The following is a 20,660-nucleotide window of genomic DNA, read 5'->3' on the forward strand; positions in this document are numbered from 1 at the left end:
CCCAAAGTTCCCAAGATACAACAGAAAAATTGAAGCGTGCACTCAGTATTTCCTTGGTTTCATAATTAAACCAAGTCTGGAGAATAAATCAGTGGTCCCCATTTTGACCAAGTGTCTTCAGAAACAAGGGACAGGACCTCCAAATCCACTGCATCTTCTCTGTTCTTCCCTTCGGCACAGCAAAGTCTCCTCTTTGCCTGAACGTAAGTGACAGTAAACTTCTCTCTTGTGGTCCACAAAGCAAAGACAGCAGAAATAAGTGCCGAGTTTTGGCGACTGCGGCAGACAGTATCTACTGGTAACACAGCTACATTTTTAGTAATGTTTTTAAAGACCGAGCAAAGCAATGATTGCCTGCTATCGCAGTGATGCTACCTGCAGCTACTAAAATACTAAGAAGGTGCAAGTCAAACAAAATCATCCTTAACACCTTGTTCCTACTCTAACAGATACATCATGGGACAAAAATTACATCAAGGGACAGCACTGCCACATGCTCAGGATTTTATCAGAAGTCCCCTGGTATTTGTTGGGGTTTTCTTATGTACTTAAACTCCCAGCTCTGCAATCACATGAAGTAATTACATGAGAAACTCAGCTTTCCCGAGCCTCTTATTTGCGGAGAAGAGTTCTTACAACAAAGATCTCCGGTACCGCATCACCGATCGACCAAAGTTTTGCTGGAGGCATTTAAAAAGTGATGCTCCTAACATGCACACACACAAAACGGATCAAACTCTTCTCAGAGACACGATCCTGAAACCAATGGTGCAGCCACTCCTCTGACAAAAATCAATACCCTGCTAAAAACGTATAGCCTCGGAACCTGCTCACAGCAAGAGGATAAGTTGTTTGTGAAGAGCTGATTACCTCTGTGTGGGGGAGAAAGTACTATGAAGTGGAAGAGAGCTCAGAGTTTGTCACTATGTATCCACATCCCACATCCTTACATTAAGATACATTAAAATAAGATGGGAAAAGCATTACAATGCCCGCTTGATAACACTCCCTAACCTTGTATATCGTTACTGCCATCCATTTCTGGGTTTGAGAGGGGTTTTTTCTTTTTATTTTAGCCAGTTTTCAATTTCAGTCAGTGTGCCAACTTTCACAGACTAGTCAATTAAAATGGTATTTTAAGTAAGATTTCACAAGAAAATATTATATGTTACTCACCCCAAATCAAGTTACATTATATGAACTGCAGTCTCCTCTACTACCAATACTATAATTTTGACCCAAAAAAAGGCTTTCCATTTTTTCTGGCCCAATTTCCACGTTTACATAACTAAACTATTGAAGACCCATGATTCTGTTACCCAGATACATAGTTTCTAGCTCCTGTTTCTGTTATTCAGGTACACACAGTTTCTATTTTTAAATCTATTACTTTATTCATTGGCGTATGTGTTTACATGAGGACTAAACCCAAGGCTCACTGAGCAGCGGTTCCCGGTTGCCCTTCCTCTCCCTGTTTGAGTGGAGGACAACAGATGACCTTTTCTTCTCGCTCCTCTCACCCAACTCGCTATTTATTTCACAACTCATCCAATACAGTGGCCCAGTAGTGTTTGAAATTCATTCAGATAATCTTCCCAAACCCTTCAGGTCTCGAGCGTTTGAACCTACTGATTTATACAGCAGCTCTAATTTTTCAAATGACACTTAAAACCCTTTCTCTGAGCAGCCAGGTTTGCAAGATCGCCAGTGTTTCCCTCGCCTGGACCTTGCACTCTCTCCCTGGGAGCATTTTGAACTCACCCTTTACTGGCGCATGACTCCCACAGCCATCAAACAGTGCAGAATACGTGAAATAACACATGCACGCACACACAAGGTCCCTTTCTTATTTGGAAAAGGTTAATTAGAGAAAAAACATTGACTAGCTCGAGCACGTTGTTTTTCTCATTTACAAGCAGTCAGCTTTAGACTAGTTTGAGAAGTACTACTCTCCAGTCCTACCGTGTTCACTTCAGAAAGAAAAAAAAAAAGGCTACGGAAAAGATACTATGTTTTGATGGCTGGTTTACATATCTACAGTATGAACAGCTTATTGTATAATAAACAGCTTATTGTATAATAATGCACTTCTACTAACATCAAGAGAGTGTTGGGGTTTTTTTTGTTAAATGATCCACCACCACCAGTTGCACGTATACAGAGAACACGCGGTTCTGGACAGCATGCCCTGTGACAGACTAACAGCTCAAAAGGGAAGTTTTCAATTATCCCACTCCAAGTACATCACTCCTACTGGAAGGATATTGCAATCTGCAGATTAACCATGAATTAAATTTATATTAAAAAATAATATCCTGTATTTCACATCCTAAATTAAAACAGATGTAATTAAAACCTTTGAAAGTAATTTCGGCTAGTGCTTCATTTCTATCTACAGCAAAAGCAGACGCTTTCTCAGGCATTTGTGCCAAATTTGACTAATTCTTCTGTTCTGTGTTTTAATTACTGTATATGCTTTCCTGTTGCAGTTAAGAATATCCATTACACATTTGAACAGCCAACATGATGAGAAAGTGTGCGCTTTTTTTAAGCTAGAGTCGTGCTTCAAATCATTAAGTGATAATGGCAAAGCTCTATAGCTCGCAGATGCTTCTGCTATATACTGCTATAGATAGTCTGTACACACAAACACCCCCCCATGACCCGCATCTGACCTTGGCTGCAGCAATGCACAGTATATCCAGAGCAACCTTACAGATGTAAAAGAAGCTATACACCCCTGCATTCAAGCCAATGCACTTCTGCTATGGCACCTATATTAAAGCCAACTGCAATAAACATTTTGTCTCAAAAAGACTGATTTGTTTGGGGTTAGATTCCTTGCGTCCCCATCCCTCCTGTGCAAATGCACAAAAAGCAATCCTGCCAAGAACCCAGTTCATACAGCATAGCCCTGTACCAGCATCCCCAGAGACTCCCAGCCCCCTTATTTTTTATGGGTTGAATTTTAGAGTAACAGTTATTCTTTAAGTTCAAGAATCCATATCAGACAACAAGGTTTGGAGATCACCCCTTCCAGGGCAAGTTTTAAGTCTCCAGTCCACTTGTAAAGTTAAACAGGGGGAATTTCAAGTGTAAAAAAATGTAAACTGCTGCAATCCACTCCTTGCTTTGCTTGGCTTAACTGCTGAGTTCCCTCCCCAGGCAGCCAGATGCAAACTGTTAGTGGAACTGGAGTTTTAGATAATCGCATTTGGTGAGATCTTCCTGCAAAAACAGCCTTGTTCTCCTCCTTGGCTTTGTAGACCAAACCACACGATGAAGTCACTTCTAAACATATGTATCGCATACTGTAGGTATGTGTGTACATACACGTTGTCTATGGTTAACACTGAAAGATCAGTGAGCAAGTTCCCCTTGAATTAAACCAATAATGTCTAGACCAACTGCTTCAGTCAGTCTAAATTTCAAGAAAAAGGGAACAGCTGCAAGCAGGAGAAGGCAATCACAGCTGTCTTAAAACTTAAAGTAAATTATGTGGGAGGATTGCAGATAAAAAAGTGAAGTGTATTTAAAATAGTAATTTGAGTATTGAAAGTTTGAGATATTTTAAATAAGAATAAAATGTATATTTTTTGCATAGCTATGGGTCAGAGTCTCCTCAGTTGTACAAGCAAAAATTTGAACTCATTGCAGAGAAATCAACAGAACTGTTTGTTACACCTCTGCGGACTTGAGCAAGTAGAACTTGGCCAAAAATTCTTTTCTAAGAGTAAAATATGCTTTTGCATGTTAACTGGTGAAAATAAGACAACCTACATATATAAAATGTTCATGTCCATTCTAGCATCATTTACATGGGAAATATTCTCTTCATTCCAATAAAACTCAACAGAATTGTATGTGATAATGTGAATCACTTTATTATTACCTTAATGCAGAAAATATCCAAAGGACCTAATCCAGCCGAGTTTTTGTCCTGGAAGTGTTCAAATTCAGGTTGGACAGGGCTTTGAGCAAGCCGATCCAGTGAAAGACGTCCCTGCCCATAGCAGGGAGGTTGGACTACATGATCTTTAAAGGTCTCTTCCAACCCAAACCATTCTGCGATTCTATGAATAAACAGAAGAATGCATCTTTGTACTCAGAGTACATATTATGGTGCTCCTCATGAACAGCCTCTACAAAAAAAAAGACAAGAACATTTTATGCCATTGGGGGACGGGGGGGCGGATTTCGGTAAGAAGTGACAAAACAGGGAAAACAAAGGGTTGACCAGAATGTGAAAGCTATTCAGAGCAAGACTGAAATAATCAGACATTTCCCTAATAAACAAGTCACACACATATTCTGCCTACTCCAGGCTTTGTCATGAACGCTTGCAGCTTTACTGCAGAGGATCAGACACATCTAGGTCTAGATTCCGGCTAGGAGCGTAAAATCAGGGGAGTTCCCAGCCCCACGACAGGAGACCAGCACTGCAGGAACGACCCGCACCTATAAGTCCGGGAACTGGTTTCAGATACAGGACCCAGAGCTCGGCCTTTTTTCTTTATGGTGGCAAAACATCACAGTGTTTATCTGCACTGAAATTCCGTGTTTGCCAATACAAAGCAATCAAGCTGGGCAGCGGTCCCTCCAAACAAACGAAGGCATGTGCGCTATGTTTTGTACTACTTTTCCAAAGCTTTGGCCAAATCCTCGATTGCCGAACATCAAAACCCTCATTTTCACTTATTTTCAGACTCTTCCTCAGAAAGCACAGCATGTGAATCAAAAGCTCTCCACTTTGCCTGCCACTTGAGGATTTTTAATAAATCAACTTTTTCTTATGACAAAGGCTCTATTTTGAAAAATACAAGGCTCAAAACCTGCAACACAGTCCCCAAAGAAAATAAGAATAAAGTTTTAAACCAGTGTGCATTTGGGAAGCTCTGATAAGTCAGCGCTTTCCGTCTCATGCATATTCCTATTTTTATTGTATTCGTTCCCTAGAAGAAACACCTACCGTCGCTGCATTCCTTCTTCCACCAGCTTATCGGTGCATGCCCTTGACCGCAGTACAAAAAACAGCATTTACCCACACTCTGCAGGTGAAAGACTATTCTTCCGTATAAATTATACGTCTTAGGAACTCAGCATTTCTTTCACACTGAAAACCTATTCAAGCCTTCCCGCATCTGTGGGCTAAGTGGTTTGCTCCATCCAGGGGGGCCGACAAATGCTGATATTTCAAGAAACCTAATCTCTTAATGATTGGGATCAGACGAAGGGTATGGTCATGAAAGAGACAGCTTGAAACAGGCCTAATCTCCGGCATATCTGAACCTACAGATGGCAAAGACGTAGCGCTGCCACCAACATAGCTTCGACCGACTGTAATCTGCCTACCCAAGGGTGGTCCGACCAGAGCAATTGAATCGCACGTGGAAAACTCTCACGCCGATACTTCTGTCCTGGGAAAGTACCGCGAGGTTGGCTGGGCTGGGCGCCGGCGGGAGCCGAGCAGGCACCGTCTCCGTCAGACAATGGCAACGCCAACCTGCTGGCGAGACCATATTCCTGCTCGGTCCTGCTTTGATCGTGGCAGAATTCCCACTTCTCGGTTTCCAGGCTGCTGGTTTTCCGAGGTCGGTCATCTCACCGGTGACTCCGTGCCTGAAGATTCCCTGACTGGGCAGCCCCGTGCTGCCTTTCCCAGTTTATGGCCAAAGACTGTTGCTTTTTTACAGACACTGAATGTTTTCTAATTCACTCCACCGATCAGCTAAATACAACCCTTATCAGCGCTGGGGCACGTGGCAGAGGCTCAGGTTTTCCAGTCAGCCCACTCAGGGCAGTGGTGGGTAAGGGTACATCCCCTCCCTCTCCTCCAGCAGAGCCCCAGCTGTCTGCAGCAATAAGCCACCATCTTCTTCGCTTCCTTGCAAAATACAAGTATCTCCACCTCATCTTAACCTTTCCCTGCAGGAGACTCTACGTGCTAATTGTGACCCCAAAAAAACAATTTAAAAACCTTGAGTTGTAAGCATCCTAAAACAAGTTTAAAGTTTCAAGTTGAATTTTCGGTTGACATATAAACTAAACTGATGAGTCACCGCATGTACCCAATGTCCAAAGACAATGGTATGCAATCTGCAACACAGCCCTCCTACACTGATCCCCAAAATAAGACAAGAGACCGCCCCGACTGTACACAGAGCAGCAACGTAACCAGAATTAATCATTTCTGAGAGGACCAAGACGAGACATGGTCACGCAGCTGACCCGGGGAGCGTTCAGCCTGGGAGAGGGCCGTCCGTCCTCCCTGGGACTGAGCACATCTGCAAAGCAGGATGTTTTCCAAGCTAAGAGCTGATGCGTTTTTCTGGTGGAGGAAACAAGAGCCAGGAGGATTATGGTTATTTTTGAGGGCCCTGGGAAGGTGGGGGAGGGAAATCAGGCACCCAGGGCACATTCGCACAACTATCCAGGCACCAAAAAAAAAAAAAAAAAAAAAAAGAAAAGCGTGCTCTTCTGATCCCTCCTTCAACAGAACAGCAGCAGCGTTCAGCAAGCCGTGAATTTACTGCGTGGGAGTTGCTTCAGCTCTCTCAGGGAGCTTTTTCTGCCTATACTTGGTTATGTGTCTGGTGTGTCATTTATTAACTCATAGACCATGTATATAAGAGGAGGCACGTGGGGGGCAAGGGAAGTGACAAAGCAAGGGTGATTAGCAGATTAGCATTTCAGGAGCTAAGTTGAATTTTTCCAAAGTACTCATCGCCATAGACTATTTAATAAAATAACTGGGGAAAAAAAAACCAAACAAACAAACAAAAAAAACCAACAGAGTAAATTAAAACAATCGCTCACCATTAAACTTGATTCAACTGGTTAAAGGATGACCAGTCAGTTTTTAAATACCCCAGGAACAAAAGACTTTTGTTACTAAAGTTTCTAACACCAGAGCCCAATCTGGATGGCAGAATACTTATGCCAGTAGTTAAAGTGAAGATTACAAAGGAAAGACCAATGCAGAAACAATTGAAGATAAAATCAACATGATAAAATTAGTTCCATGCTCCTGTTGGAAATCCACCCTGAATATCCTACAGCTGACAAAAGCAGCAACACCTAGCTGTAACCCTGCAAAAACACACCCATCCAAGTGTAGAGTTTGGGCAGCTTGGGCCAAAAGTCTCAAAACAACGAATTTCTGGATACTCCAGTAATTAAGTCTTCATTTAAATATCTGTGATAGAAATAGATGCTTGTCTTTCAAAGTTTTGACTTTTAAAAATTTAACTGAAAGTATAAGCCCAAAGACAGCATGGAAGAGAGCAAACCTAAAGCAGTAGCTTCGGTGACAGACTGAAACGACAAGGCAAGCACCACAGAAACAGAGGTTTGTCATTTTCAAGGAAATTTTGATTACTTCACCTAAAACTTTTTGCACATTGACTGTCACGTGCCCACAACATTTGCAGTGGTACTCGCTACCTGCTGCCAATACCAACGTATGCATTACTCATTCCCATTAGGATGAGCAAGGCTGGCTTCAAGGGTAAAGCTGTATTTTAACTTCTGAACCTGAAGTTTACTGGACCTGTTCCAAGCAGTTCCATATTAGTAGTTTCCCATGTATCAGGAGGCCTGAAAGAATTCAGAATCCAGGGTTTTTCCCTGGAAAACAAGCCCCAAAATTTTTCATCAACGGATGTCTTTCACACAGCTATGAAGTTTGACTTGCTTGGGGACAGGTCAGAAGGATGCCCCACTTGACAAGATTCCCATTGAGAAAACAGCAAGTCAGACTGAAACCTGGTGGCCAGTTTAAAGAAAACAGTCCCTCCTGTTCTGAAGACATAAACTGGCAACACGGAACAATTTTCTTTCAAGTTCTGGTATTAGACTTCGCTTTTTATGACAGATCAATGCAACTTTAAGATAGTTGTTCCACTCTGTGGTGCAGATGCGTTCCGACTAGTTTTTAGAGGTGAAAGTGGTTGTGATGGGACTTCTGTACTTCTTGACCTAATCTTAAATCCCAAGATCCTTAAACATTAAGAAAACCATGTATATAGTACTATTCGCCAACAAGAAATCAGTATTCTCCAGCAATATGAGAAGCTGGGCTTATGCTACAGGCCCCTTACAGTTCCCCAAGAGCTGGCAGTGCTGCTGAAGCGGTGTCTGGGCAGCACTCAGGAGCTCCTGCAAGGGACGATCTTGCAGGTGACCAAAATAGGTTTATGACAGGCAATGAAGAAAGCTTCTGCGGTTCTCTACAAGATCAGAGAGTTGTGATGTTACACAGGAGGTTCAGAGCTAGGGAATTCAGTTAAAACACATGTTAAGGGGCAGGAGAGCACAACGGGAGCCCGTGCCAGATCTGCTGGCAGTTCTGTTCTCACCCTCTGTCCGCTGCTGCCCTGCAGCTTTCAGAGTCAGAACTTGTCTTCGTCACTGGGAAGACACATCCATTTAACAATAGAAACAAAGATGATTCATGAATGCGCATGGATTGATATTTCCCATGGAACAGAACAGACCAAGAGAAGCCAATTCTAGAAATGAAAAGTTTCTTACAATGTTTTATAGAAACACTCACACTGATTGTCCTTGGCAAAAACCACAGTCTTTAAGGCAAAGCGTGCCTGTGTGCAAGCCAACAGGCAAGCACATGACTTTTTTTTTCTTGAAAAACATTTTGTGAGTCAAGAAGTAAAACCCCACAATTTGCTGTTTAGCGACATCACCACCATCATCAGTAGTCTTTACATAAGTTAATAGGCAGACGTGATAACGGCACTAAATTAAAGCACTTGACAATTTATTTCTACCCTTTCCACCCCAGGTATAAATCCCATCCTCTGAGACAACTGGGTTCTGATTTAAACTACTGCAGCCTACAACTTGAGTAGAGCTTGTCAAAAAGTTTATTTAAAATTTGTGGGGTTTTTAACAGCTTTCCTGGGAGAAAAGTTTCTGAAAACTTCAACATTTTCAACCTGAACTGTGGGACAGGAGGAGAGCCCCAGAAGGCTCCCCCCTTGCATGTCCCAGCACAGCACTTGCCAGCTGTGCTGCTCTGCTCCTGAATTAGAAGCCCTGTCTCGCCAGGGTCATGGCAAACAGTGAAAAAGAGATCTGCTCTTTCACCAAGGACTACCGCTTCGTTCAGCTGATCACTGATCAGGCCAAAATAACTGCATGTGGTAATTATGAAGAAGTGTAATGCATGGGCATGAGAGAGAGAAAGTTAAATTTTAAGACCTAAAGTTGATAGTCCCGAGTGCCCCCTCCCACAGATTCTGGTAAGATTCAATAAGCACTTCTGATGATTTTCACCACCATTTCTCTAACAGCTGCACCACTTGAGCTATTCAGTCTCAGAGTTTTAAAGTGATAGCCGACGTGTATTTTTCTACTATTTTCTTCTCATTAGAAATGAAATGCCCAAGCCATATTCACTTAACACCACAGAGAAAAGAGAAACAAAGAAGAAAAGGGGAGAAAGGTCACTGTCAGGCCAAGATCAAGTCTGGAAAGTTTCAGACTTCAGACATGAGCATTTCAGGAAGTTATAAGCAACTGGAATAATAAAGGAATTATAATTGAAACACTGCAAGAATTTTAAATGTCGCTCTTGCTATGCCAACCAAGTATTATTTAATGTGTTTCAACAGCACTCAGAAACACTTCTTGGCTGAGGCACGAATGGTCTGTGCTTTCGAGATCACTCCCAACCTCCCTGAAAAGGCAGAAGGAAGGGATAGACGGTGTTGGTCACAGCGGCAGCTGACGGAGATCAGCACAGCTCCCTTGCTTTCAGTGGTATCAGTGAGTCACAGGAAGAGCCAGAAAAAGGAGCAAAACCAAAATCTCCCCACTTGTAACAGCTCATCTAGTTTACTTCTGAGTTACTTCCTCCCCCTCACAGAAGTGCCATGTCAGCCAGCCTCTCACCAGAGCAGTTAATTAAAATGTGGCCTGTTCTGATGCCTCCTGCAAGGGTATACAGAAGCAAAGAGCAATATTTCTCCAACTTCAGAGAATTTGCTGTTCAAATTACAAGTTCAACATTTTTGTCCCCACCCCCTCCCAGCACACTTCCCTCAACTCCTTGCTCTGCTCCTCACAGGAGGGCCATGAATTGAATGAAGCTTAATCAAAGTTTTCCCTGCCTCTCTCCAGAACAGATTTATAATTATGAACAGACTAAATACATTTTTTTCCCCTTCACTGCTCTAAAGGAACACAGGATCTAGAAAGGCATCCTGTAATTGCTGAATTCCTGTTGAAATAATCCTAGAACGATTATTTTTCCAAACAGTGCTCTGTTAAAAAAATTCAGACATCCTATGAAAATTCTGCATGCCAACCCAGGCATTTAAATGTCTACATCTCCTGAAAAAAAAAAAAACAAAAAAAAAAAAAAAAAACAACAAACAAAAAAACCAACAATGTTTCAAGTTCACTCCACTTGACTCCACTTAGCAAGTATTTGCAAAGGGCAGGAATGCCTGAATACACCGAGTTTCTAATACAACACTCTAGAGGCACTGCCACCAGCATCTTCACTTAAGTTTTTCCACACACTGTGATACTGTGTTTCAGTCAGAAACTAGGTCATAAACTTCTCTATTGGAAAGCGTTTATAGCTGTTTGGACTGGATTATTCTGTTCAAGAGGTTATAATAATAAAGGAAGCTTGCAAGTGTACTTTTTCCAAACTCGTGGTATGTCGTTGCCAGTTTGAGAAATTGGCTCATTACTTCTCCTTGTTTGGCTCCTCCATTCTCCGTTTCTTGTTTGCTTTGACCTCTTTCTGGACAAATATAAAACTTACTGTTTCACCTAATTAACATGAGGGAGAATATAGAAAACTCTCATTTATTCCAGTTCCAGAATCAGTTTTACAAAAACATTGTCAGAGTTTCAAGAAGCATTCAGATGTTAAGAGTCCTGCCAAAGTTTACAATCTAGTTATATCCTGCTACAGAAAAAAAATGCCTGCTCTGTTTTTTCAATTTTATACAAGTCTCTGGCAAGAAACAATCCACCTCCATATATTCACATGCATCCAGATGATCTGTGGATAAGCCTTATTCTCCTTAGCCTAATCAAACTGGCCAGCTCACTTTCTCCCCTTCCAAACACTCCCAGCACATTTTTCTCAGCCACTCCTTCCTGTACAGGCAAGCAAAGCAGCGGATTTGCTCTTCTCCCCACCACCACCCCTTTTGGAAGGCTTAAAACAGCGAGCAAACAGTTCAACCACAGTTCTAATATTGCAAAGCTTTTTCATTTGAGGTTCCTCCTCTTGGTTCTCCATTAAATAGCTGGTCATTCTGTACCACAGAGACATTCAGTGTCCATCAGCCTCCCAGAAGGGATTCAGGGGAAAACTTTTGCCCATTTTCTGGGGACTTGAGGAACAAGGCACCCAACAGTTTCCTCTAAGCATAAAGCTGGCTTGGCAGTCTTTTACGTGCTTTTCCATGAGCCATCAGAACAAATGCAGCAGAATCACCTTCAACTGAAAAAGCCTTAAATTATATGCCATATCCAACTTGCCCTGTATCTGATAAGGATTCAGCTGAAGGCCTTGCACATCAAGGCAATCCTTTGTAAGACTTGCCTTATCACCTTCTGCCCCAAATATAGGCACAGAAGGGAAAAATGAGGGCAGATGGGGTAGAAATAAGTGTACAATATTAAGTTGGTTCTGTAATCAGGAACAGATATTAAGTCCAAGATCTCCACTGTGTTTTGAAGAAAAACAAAAATGGAGAGCAAAAATACACCCAACTTTACCCAGCTACATAAATTCTGTCTCCCAAACATTCTCTGCCCACAAGGAGAATAAGCATAATTATTCTGCTTCAATTGGCTCTAAGACTTTAGCTAAAAGTTGGTGTTGGTTCTGCTTGCTTTTACAGAATTTTGAAAGCCTTTACTCTTAAAAATGTAGTACTCTGTATTCTGTACTTAGCACATTCATGGTATCAAATTTTACTTTTTCAGAGAGGCTCACCTTCAGCAAAGCCATAGCCTTTTCCAGTTCGGCAATCTTACCACAATAGTTAATGTCATCTATATTGCATCGTGTATTTCTGTAACTCCATCTAAGCAAGTCAGGTAGATCTATGCAGTATTCACACTTACTTCCATAGCCTTGATGCATTAGCTGGAATATGTGCAGTCAGGTCCTCAGTGCAATAATTTTGCTGCAAAAGCACTACTGGGTAATTCCTTTTTTCTTTTTAACCTACCTAAAGTTTCTGTGAACCCAAAAGCAATGTTGTAAATGTACAAAAGAAAAACAAGAAAAAATACAGTTCAGTTCTGATTAATGGTCCTATATTTTAATGTGTTGCTGGGAGGCTTAAGCCATTGAGTGCATCGCCCCAGGATATTTTAAACTTATGATGGTTTCTTCCACACAATCTTGAATTCTGTCAGGGAAAAAAAATGGCCAGGACAACTGCCTCACAGCTTAGGAGACAGAGCATCTTCTCTGTTGCTTTCTGGAACTCAAGGAGGTACACAACTTAAAGGCCACACAACCCCCAAACTATTAGTAAAAAAAAATGGGAAATGAGCTCAAAGAGAAAAGCAAGACAGGTCTGAGCAGCTGCCTCAAACCTACCCATCAGGAAGGCACCAGCAATGGAAGAGCCACAGAAGTCCTGCAGTTCCATTTCACTTCAGGGGGATTTTAGTCTAGCTACTTAAAAAGATGCCTTCTGCAGAGCTTGGCACCCACTGTCCTTTCTCACCACCCCACTGGACCAGAAAGGGCACAGTACAAATCCCGTCTCGCCCAGCATGTCATCCTAGTGCCCAGGTTAAATGAAGTTTGCAAGTAGAAGGTTCAAAACTAACCTCAGGGAGTGCTCCCTCCCTCCCTCCCTCCGGCATTCCCAGCTGGGGAATCCTGAACGGTGCGAAGCTGCAAAGCCTAAAAAGTCACCTGGCTTCAAACCATAACTTGACAAATTCACAGAAGAGGAAAGCATACCCAAGACTACTCAACACAGAAGCCACCACTGACTCAGAGGTCCTTCATCTGCAGATCATGAGAGGTTGGTCTGGGGAGTGACCACATGCTGGGCTTGCTCTGCTCCCCTCTCTTGGCATCAGCTACCAGTCACTCTCTGGGACAGGAGGCTGCTACGCCTTCCCCAAAGGTCTAGGCTTAACCTGGTCCCTTGATCTGACAGATATTAACATTCTGATGCGTTTTCTGTGTTTATGCTCTTACAGCCTGCAAGCTGCAGAATAAACTGCAGGGTCATCCATTTGTATATTTTGTGCCCTTGCCTTAAGACACCTCTTTAACAGGGTGCCTGTATAAGATACACATCTGGCTCCAACCTGAACACGATGCAGTCTTCACCGTATTTATCTTCACAATACTCTTGCAAAGGAAGAAAAGAAGAGGGCAAGTGGAAGCCCAGAGATACTAAAGCAAGTGTGTGTAGTAAGACACCACCTACATATAAGCCCAAGTCTTTTACTTTAGCTGAAATGTACATTTGGCAGTAACCACCTTTACTTCTGAGCCCTGGCTGCCTCGCAGCTCTACTTTATCAGCACAACAAGGTGATCCTCACATGCACAGAAAGCTCAGCATAGCCCTGGGCACATCAGAGTTGTGCAAGAAAAGTACTCGAGACACACTATCTTCTCTACCAGAAACACAAGCACATAGGCATGTAGGCACTTACCTCCCACTGATATGGGGACTAAAGAATTTGTCCGTGGTTTCCCAGGAAGCTTGCGACAGGGTGAGAATTGAATCAAGACCAACCTTTGCTTGCCTTTGTGTAGGCTTTAACAAGCTTGGGTTAACTTCCAAGGGTATCAACAACTTGACAACTATATCCTGAATTGGCACAGCCTCAAAGAACAAGTTAAGTTACTTAAACCACCCAAGAAATGCTGAAATTGTCCTTAAACTCAGGCCTACAGTTGTGACTGCTAAAGTGAAATAAAATTCAAAAGTAAGTTAAGGAAATGCTTTTATACAGTGGCAAGGGTAAAGACTATAATAGCAGCAGCTTGTTTGTTCCCATCATTCTAGTCAATTACATAGGATAATTGTGTATCACTAATAATCTTACAGTTTATCAACATCAGATAACTCTTGTACATAAGGCGACTGAGGAAGAGCGTTTGCTGCTTTGTGCAAAGAAACACACATGCGCTGGCACACATTCTCTTTATTGTATTTCCATCACATTCATATCTTTGATAGAAGTGGATTTATAGAGAAAAATAAATCATATGAAGTCTTTATAAAACAGAGACGCAACTGAAACCTGCATCAGACTAGTCGTGACCACTAACAGATCCAAGTGCAAAATTGAGTTGGATCACAAGGGGCAGAACAACAGAAAACACTGGAGAGCCAGCATCTCCCCTGTGGGATATGGCTGGAATTCACTACAAATACATGAAAAAATGTTTTGTTTTCTTCTTCACGGAGATACTTTTACCAAAGTATTAGCAGACTAACTGGTAAAAAGTTTACCAAGGGGCAAACCTCAAAAATTTTTTAGCAGGCCAAGTATGGTTTAGAGAAGTAAAGCCTTCTGGAATAGGTGCTCCAGTCTGGTATAACTTAAATTAGATGGAACTAATTCTTGCAGGAGCAGGTGGGTTGATGGAAGAATTAGAAATGACAGACCATATTTTGTAATAATCTTCCAATCATTAAAACCCAATTTAACATGCAACGTCATCTGTTGTCAGAGTTACCATACCTAGGAGAAAAACCAAATACCTGCTCACAGTGATTTACAGAGAGACGTATGTAAACAATCATGTAAAGAAGAGATTGATATTTTATATTCAGGGAATTTTGATGCTGTAACATTGAAGACTGCTACTATTGAAGCTTAACCAAGACAATGTGAGGAAAGTTAATGAACAACCATACCAAATGGCATACATCTGATTTCTTACCTGAAGTGTGTTCATCAATCATTACCACTGTCCCAGGATAATGCTTCAGCAATCACGTAACAAAAAGATCTGGTGAACTCCTAAATGTTTAAAAAGAAATATAAGCATGTTACACAATACAAAAGTCACCAAATCCACAGCAAGTAGAACAATAATACTTCAGAGTTCACTCTTATGCTGCACTTGCAAGGATTTTGTTGTTGTTGTTCAGATTATTCTTTTTTTAATCTAATTTTTTATTTAGATATTTTGTCCATGCATTCAAAGTTGTGGTACATTCATCTGAGACAGAACTAGAACCACAAGAAATGCAATTACTAAACAAGACTAATTATAGATGGAAAATCAACATATGTAAAAATAGAAGTATCAAAAGAGAAGCAGTCATCCCTAGCTGGTTTAATGATTTGGCAACTATGCTGTATCCAGATATTCACTTGTTGATATTAATTCACACTGTATGCAGAGGAGTTTTTCAGTTTTCATAGGAAAAGAAAGAGCATTTCCAAATTATGGCTATATTTTACAGAAAGAATGACTTGTGCTAAATGTGAAACGTGTCTTTTCTCAATATTTTTCATTTTCAATTTCAGTTGGAAAGATCTATATTTCTTCAGTGTCCAGGTATGAAGAATACTTTAAAATTCTGGACACAGCATTCTTCAGAGCTGCATTTTGACTCTATAGCCACAACACAAGAACATTAAAAGGCTCTGCAACTTACATTAGTTATACTGTATCTCTGCAAAAGTCTTCTCTTTCTAAATCAAAAAATAAATTGGAAAAAACATGCACTGTTAATGTTGCACGCATCTGCTTGATTAACAGAGAGTAGAAACCTAACTGGCAAATTAACCTTTCAGATTTCACATACTGCAATTAACTCCCATGTCTGCAAGCATATCACCATAAGCTTCATGGGCAAAACACGCTTTCTAGGACACAGGAAAAGTACTTCTTCAGAACAGTATGCCATCAGGTCTGCTTTTATGAAGGACGCCACGTTTTATTGTGAATTACACCTATATCACACATTTTCTCCCTTATACACATTATAAAATTATCTTAATCAAATCTAAGGTGCAAGATACAATCTCTCAGTAGGTCCCACCCAATTTCTAGCAATCTGTAACACATGGAAGAACATTCTGGTTTCTGCTGCTTCATTACAGTTATTTCTGATGGACAGCTCAGCTGCCTACTCCAGTAAATAAGGTTAGCAAAACATCACTCAGGATATGGCTACAATTGTGTTTCACTATACTTCACTTATTACAGACAAAGCTTACAAAATCCACGTGCACATATCCATCTCTCCATCTACAGAATTTAAAATGGCTTATCTAATACTAGTATATGCACATAAATGCTTTCATAAAAATTAAAGTTAATTTATGCAAGGAAAAATAATTCTGCAATCATTTTTCTAATGTTCATCCTTCCACATCACCAATTCTACGTAACTGTTTTAAAAGGCTACAGAACCTGCCCACCTACTACACAGAAAATGGCATAATCAGGTGACTCTCTCATATTTGCTCTACTTACAAATCCAATAAATAAAAAAATCAATTCATCAGCTCTCAGATCAAACTAGCCTTTAAAAAAAAAAAAAAGTCAAGTTGTGGTCCCTCCACTCTCACATTATAGTAGCAGCAACAACCCATCTGGACTGGTGCATACCTTTACATCCACACAACCTGCTCAGCCTGCAGTGGGACAGCCAGGCGTGATGGAGAGGAAGGTTTCAGGGCAAGGAGTTGTTACCCACGTGTAGCTTAGAGACAAGAGCCCGTCAGAAACATTTGACTCAGAGTGCTGGAGCAAGGGTCTAGCAAAGAACCAAAGTTCACGTGGAATTCTATGCAGACTGCGGCTCCTCAGCCGTCCCTATGGACTGCTGGTGGTCCCTACAGTTTCAGAAGGTGGTCCACAAAATAATCATGAGGAGGAAAAACTGAAATCACATTCCTGGGCATGCAAGCAAGAAAACAACAGGAGAGAAATTAAGAGTGGGTCAACATTCAAAGTTTATTATGATTCTCATCTGGTCACAAATGAAAACCATTGTTGAAACACAGCACAATGCTGTCCACAGGTTCTTCTTTCCTCTGAAAGCAAGTATTAGGTAATTTTTGATGAAAGAAAGATTGAGGAATACTTTCACAAGTTATATTTCTTTACAATTATATACTAGACACATAGATATGTCTCAAAGGGGCAAAGACTTTGAAGTAAAAATTAGGAACAAAAAGCACATGACAGAACCCAAAATGCTTCCCAGTTCTTGGTGCTAAGTGTGTGCTCAAGCAGCACCTAGGACCATTATCGGGGAGACCTGTTCACCCACCAACCTTCGTACGCCTTGGCTTCCACACCAGGAGCTCTTGGCAGACGACCCAGTTGGGCGCTGTGGCATTTTCTAACCCGGGGTTCAAGAGGGTCACCAACCTACCAACCAGCACTCACCGATCACCTCCAAAGCCCAAACGAAGCAAAAAGACAAAGCTAGTATCAAGCTTTAACCTTTAAAATTAGATGACTGGTGTCTGTTTGATTTCTTAAAACCAAGCAGGGCAGTCACATCAGTCAATTTTAATTACTTGTTTTCCTTCCCAAGGAAATGGATACAAGTATTGCTTTGACTACTCAGCTAACAGTGCTGCCTGAGGCTGGCAGTCCTAAAACGCTGGGCAAAGAGCCAAGATCGCCATGATCAAACTCCTTCCATCCTCTCCTCACATCTCCATTGGAGACAGGAGAGCCCTCAAGGATCAGACCGTTGCCCTGAGCAGCGGCTCGGCCCTTCATGCCGCTTGCTCGAGCAAAAAGGGGCCGTACCCCAACCAACGGAGATAGTACGGAGCGAGGAAGCCAGGAATCATTAAAAGCAGTTTGTGCTAGTTGTGGGAAAGGTGCATGCTCTTCTGGAGCAGTGAGATGCACCATCTGGGCATTGCTGGCTCTCAGGCTTGGTCCCAGCATAACTATCTACGCGATGCCCCTCCTTCCTTTGCACCAAGCAAAGTTTTGGGGTAGAAGACTGCACGAAACACATCAGAAAACATTGCTTCCTGCGTAAATACCAGCACTGCCTCCTAAAAGGACTAGGCTAGGAATTATTTTTCAAGAAAAAGATCATTTGTAGGCAAGGGACTGAAGGACTACCATGAACTAGGTCAATCCCATCCTTTGTTACTGTTTCAAAAGTACAATAACAGCAGGAAGGGGGGTCAGGGTGGAATAATCATTTGTTAACAATTTTAATAGTAAAGCTTTATTGGTTTTCCCTATGGATTCTTGTAGTTATTATGGTGACATTAAGCGTTTTTCCTCCAAGTGAAGTATTGTTAATCCTTTTATTTAGGTTCAGAGCTACAGTACATGACCCCGCAAGAACATTCATCTACAGTCACAGCTGGAGCTGCAGACTCACTGGCTTGAAGGAATTAATTTCTTTGCAAGGCAGGAGAACTGAAAGGCCAAAGGCTTATCTACATGAAAATCTGAATTTCACCAACTCACACAAAGAACAGGACAAAACCCAAACATATAATCAGACACCTCATCAAAAAGCAGATGTGAAAAAACTCTGGGACATTAGAAAAATATAGTTTGGGAATCTAAAGGTCTGTCATACCACAAAACAGGCTTTAGTTCTTAAAATAAATTTGAATTGTAAAAGCAGATTAAATTAAATTCTAATGAACTGCCATCGAAAGAGCACTCCAATTTAACAGTGCTCAACCCCAGCCACCCAGCCTTTCTATTATCTCACACCTTTCCTTGCTCACTTGCAAGATTTACCTAAAGCGAGTTATAACGGTACCAAGTGAAAAGCCTGTTCTTGCTTCGGCTTGGTTGACAAATTCTCAGTCCATTTTCTCCCATGTAAGTAAATAACTGTAAAAATGTGAAGAATGCTGGAAAGTCAGATTGTCTGGGCATAATGCAGAAGTTTGCCACAAGCACAAAAATAATACAAAGCAGAACTGTTGCCATCAGGTCACCGAGTGTAGAAGGATATTGAAACGACTCATGAGCAGGCAGAACGTAAAGCGTGAGTGACAACCTGCGCTTGGAAGCTAAAATCTGGATCTTCCACTTTTGATGGTTGTTAAGGAAATAATTCAAAAGCAATTTTTAGTAGTTTAATGGTTTAATTTTCTCAATATTAAAAAATAAAAATTCCTAAGGAGGTGTTCAGATTCAACACTTCTTACAACAAGCCTTAGATAAGTACTCACTAGATGCATCACATTGCTGTTTTACACAGAATGCATTTAGAGACCTATATTAACTTGATCTTGTGTGTGCACATTTATTGCCTTTTTAATGATATGGAAGTTTGACCCATAAAACTGATCAGAAATATTTGTATATCCATAAACATTCACAGCAATTTATTTTGAGCAGATTGCACCGAAATGTTTACTTATGTTTTCTAAAAGCTGAGCATCCCTGACACTTTGGAGACCTCAATATCTTGAATTTTTCAAATCATTGCTTTCCTAATCAAGGAACAAAGGGACATAAAAGCTTCATTAAATGAAAATAATTTAGAAGCGGGGGTTTTTGTAAGGACAATATAAGCACAGAAAAGCCAGAGTACTTTTAATTCTTGCCCGCATTTTACTTTAAAAATTCAACTTGCTTACATTTTCAGAAGATATTTATTTGCACCACATTCTATACGAGAAATATTACAGCCACACTGGAACTCTTACAAACCTCTATCTGAAACAGCATGAGCAGCTCTTTACTAGAATTGTTAAATAAGTAGAAACTGTCAAAAAAAAAAAAACCAAAGCCAAATAAATTTCAATTAATCTCATTTAGATCTAGGATTTTTATCCATCTGAAGTGAAAATAAATTTAATTAAATCATACCAGTGATGGAGCACTCTCCCTTTGCCATTTCACTATGCATTTATTTTATCCTACTAGTCCATTTAGCATAGCTGCCCTTACCACTGTGTTCCCAAAGAGACCCAACTTAGAAGATGATTCAGGTCAGATTTCACTGATTAAAATTACTCCATCACATTGGCATAGGGCATCCACTAAAGAATCCATATGCAGGGAAGAGCAAGCACTGTTCAGCCTTTGGAGGTTTCCCTGCTGCTGTTTTCTTGGATGAGGAGGACAAGATTTCGGTAGGAAAGGCTAAAGGGAGCACAGCCCCCTCCACAGTGGGGCTGGAAAGGGGGCTGGAGCTGCCAAAACTACGCAGCTCCGTCCTCCTACTACAAAATCAGGTTACTTTTAAGCACTACTTGCTAAACAGCTTATTCCTTAAGAGATAGGTATCAATATCGATTCATATTAAACTAACATTGCTATGCATATTGCGATCATCACCTGATAAAGGATAATACAGTAATGGCGTTCTGATTTTTTCCTCATCGCGTTTTTCTTAATAGTGCTAATTCCCCAAAAGGAACAAATTCCCTGAGCAGAACCCACCAGATTACACAGATTAGAATGGCCTTTGAAGATGAGCTATGCCAACAGTACTCAAAGCTAATAAGGATATGAACAATGAAACCGGAACTTTACAGAGAAATATGAAGGATCCCCAGCAGTAACCTGGCTGACCTAGTTATGTCACTTTGCCAGACAAAGCCAGAAAACTCAATCTATGTTTCTTTCCAAAGTACCAAAATAACAAACAGTCTTCAGATTAAAAGCTGACTTAATTCACTTACAAAAGTCATCATGAGCTATAATGGCACCACCTC

At 41.1% G+C, this 20,660-nt stretch overlaps 1 long non-coding RNA gene across 1 annotated transcript in view; it reads right to left on the bottom strand.

The window, feature by feature from the left end:
* LOC142042374 (uncharacterized) overlaps positions 1-20,660 on the bottom strand; it is a 269,885-nt gene that overhangs the window by 174,354 nt on the left and 74,871 nt on the right. Inside the window, exon 3 of the long non-coding RNA XR_012653734.1 lies at positions 14,920-14,999. This is a non-coding gene — a long non-coding RNA (uncharacterized LOC142042374). The remainder of the gene's footprint in view (positions 1-14,919; positions 15,000-20,660) is intronic.

Source organism: Buteo buteo, chromosome 20, assembly GCF_964188355.1.
Source record: "Buteo buteo chromosome 20, bButBut1.hap1.1, whole genome shotgun sequence".
Classification (NCBI taxonomy): domain Eukaryota; kingdom Metazoa; phylum Chordata; class Aves; order Accipitriformes; family Accipitridae; genus Buteo; species Buteo buteo.